General features: G+C 41.3%; 1 pseudogene; it reads left to right on the forward strand.

The window, feature by feature from the left end:
- Positions 1–1174: 1174 nt before the first annotated feature.
- Positions 1175–2737, forward strand: LOC127697049 (5'-nucleotidase domain-containing protein 2-like; annotated as a pseudogene).
- The last annotated feature ends 580 nt before the right edge of the window (positions 2738–3317 follow it).

Consider the following 3317-nt stretch of genomic DNA (forward strand, 5'->3'; position numbering starts at 1 on the left):
CTAATAAGTGGATATTAACCTGGAAAACTGGAATACCCAAAACATAATCCACACATCAAATGAGGTACAAGAAGAATGGAGGAGTGACCCCTGATTCTGGAAAGACTCAGTGTAGCAGTATAAGGCAAAACCAGAACAGGGAAGGAGTGTGTGGGAGAATATGGGGAGGGAAGGGGGCTTATGTGACTTTTGAGGAGTGGGGGACCAGAAAAGGGGAAATCATTTGAAATGTAAATAAAAATATATCGAATAAAAAAATAAAAAGATGTTAAAAAAAGAAATATTGCTCATTAGATTATCACCTGTATATTTACCTGTGAATAGTCTGTTTTTCATTTTCTCCCTGCATTTTTAAAGAGTATGGAGTTGGTCTTTTAAGGTTATAAGAAGAGAATTCCTGAGCTTTTGCATATGAGTATCCAGAAGATCCAGGATCATGTGTTCTGGTGACAGGTGGACCTCCTTTGTGCAGTGTTATCAACACAGTAGGCAATGTGTCTGTGGATCTGTTTATGAGCCGCTTTCACTTTTCCAAAGTCCAATGTGTTTATTAGTTTTCCACAATGTCTTGGCTAGTGTATCTTAGTGCAAGCTCTTGAAATTGGGAGGTGGGGCTGTCCAGCATTTTTTATATATTTAATATATGTCGGCTAATTAAAGTCATTTGTGACATGAAAAATAAATATTAAAAATATTTTCTTCTAGAATCAGAAATTTTCCATAGTCATGGCATATATAGTTTTAATGAACAAATAAACTATACATAGCTTAAAAATTAAATAATTAATTATATTGGATATGAAAAATAAATATTATTCCAGTACTATGAATTAATAAATATTATTAATATTTACTTTTACTTTTACAGTTTTCTTGCAATAGTGATAAAATTATCTGAAACTACATTATAAGTATTAACTAATCTTTAACACTTATTTTTCTTAACACAAATCTATATTATTAATAATATTTTCTAGTCAGTACAATTGAAAATAAACCATTAAAGCAATGAACATATTTAAATGTTTAATGAGATGATTACCTTCCTTTAGAAAACTCTTGACAGGCAGGAGGGCAGGAGGGTAGGTGGGCAGGTGGGCAGGTGGGCAGGCGGGCAGGCGGGCAGGTGGGCAATTAGATGAGCAGAGGGCAATGGAGGCAACATTCACTTGCCATGGAGGGCACTAGACTTCAGTGCACAGCTCAGTGGTGGCTGCTGTGCAGAGGCTAAAGCCGACCTCTGTCCACCTTGTCCTCACCCTTCAGTCCTAGCTGAAGCTCTTTGGATCCCGGATCCACCTCTCCAGCACCACCACAGACTGCAGGGACTTGCAGAAGCTGATGCATGACCTTCTGCCCCCTAAAGTCTGAAGCCTTCTAAACGCAGTATCCATCTAAGTCAACAATGAGATCATCCTGAGTGAAATTGAAGTCTATGGCTTTGCCTATGACTACACACAGGCCCAGTATGCAGATGTGCTGCATCTGAGCTCTTCATTTCTCCCTAGGACATCCTGATAGAGAACTATATAGGTACCCTGAGGGGGATTCGGGAGCATGACTTTGACCCCAGCTTTGTCATTCATGGTCTCCAGTATGACATTCAGAAGAACATTCTGATGAAAATTGATGCTTTATGTTACATACAGGTAAGAACAGACTATAGGGGATTCCAGCCTATGCCTAATGATGGCATGATTGGCCTATATGGTGGCACACAGCACATCCCATTATGCCAGATGAGCTGCTTCTAGGGCAAGGGACCTTCCTTTAAGCAGTTCATGAATATTCTCTCACTCCCAGAGATAGCATTAGTGCCTTGTGTGGTGGACTACTTTCTGGGCCACAGTGTGAAGTTTGACCAAGTCCACCTCTACAAGGTGTCCATGCCATCTGGAATGTGAATGTAAAGTACCCCGTGTATCAGTAGATTGAGCAATACATGGAGAAGTACATCCTGAGGGGGGATGGACATTTGCAGTCCTGAGCTGCCTAGTGACCCATGGAAAAGGGCTGTTCCTCATCACCAACAGTCCTTTCAATTTTGTGGACAAAGACAACTGGCATGCGGGTGGGGGGTCCCAATTGGTTCCATCTCTTTTAAGTGTTTTTTTTTTTTTTTTTTTTTTTTTTTTTTTTTAGTCAGGCTAGCCCAACTCTTTCACTGACCAGTACAAGCCATTTCAAAAGCTTGATACGAAGGACTCCCTCCACAGGAACCATATCACTTGCCTAGAGAAGGTATGTCACCATGGCCACCCCTTTAATTTCCTTCCTCTGACAAAATGGGGAGGATCTTGAGTGTTCTACTTCCATAACTACCTCTATAGTGACTGAGTGGATCTTATGCAGACAGGAGCCATCATCCCTGAGCTAAACCTTAAGATCTGCATGATCAACACAACAGTACATGCACTCATTGACCTTACAACAGGCTCTCCTTGGCTACTAGAGTGCACGTAGAGTCACTGCATGTACTGGCAAGCGATGTACCACAAAGGGCCTGTTCAATCCTCAGTTTGGGAGCATTCTCCCTACCTTCTACAACTCTGCCTACTCCCCCCAGGCACCTTGTGTGCCTCTCTGTCCTCTAGATGGCCCCCTCTCCTGCTTGCACAACTACCTTGCAGATTTCCCTCTCTACCTATGCTGCTCATTCCTGCAGCATGAGGCATGCTCTTGGTGTGCCTGTGTCATGAAGACACCTTTTCTTGGTGATCTGGAACACATCCACTGAGGGCACATTTATCATCCTGGAGAGACCATCGGCCTTTCAGACCCAGCCACACTGACATGCAATGAAAGAGATCTCTGCCATAAATAAATAAATAAATAAATAAATAAATAAATAAATAAATAAAACATTAAATCTTAAAATGTGACAACTGGCAAGTTTTCAATCACAAAAAGTATTTCAAGCATCTACTGAAATAAATTTTAATGTCACTTTTAATTTTTTCATTAATGTATTTATTTTACAGCCTGTTCTCTGCCTCAACTCCTGTTCACTCACACAGTCCCTTATTCTAAGCCCTCTCCCCTTCTTCTCTGAGAGGATAGGAGCTCTGCTCCGACCATCTCTATATTATCTGGCCCTGTGCACCAAGTCTCTGAAGAATTAGGCACATCCTATCTCACTTAGGCCAAACAAGGCAGCCCAGTTAGAGGAACAGATTCCAGAGAAGAGCAACAGCTTTAGAAGCATCTCCACTTCCAGTTGTAGAGGTCCCACACATGACTGAACTTCACATATGCTACATTTGTGCTGGGATATTGGTTGAGTCTGTGTATACTCTTTGGTTGCTGACTCTGTCTAT

This window comes from Apodemus sylvaticus, chromosome 12, assembly GCF_947179515.1.
Source record: "Apodemus sylvaticus chromosome 12, mApoSyl1.1, whole genome shotgun sequence".
Lineage (NCBI taxonomy): Eukaryota > Metazoa > Chordata > Mammalia > Rodentia > Muridae > Apodemus > Apodemus sylvaticus.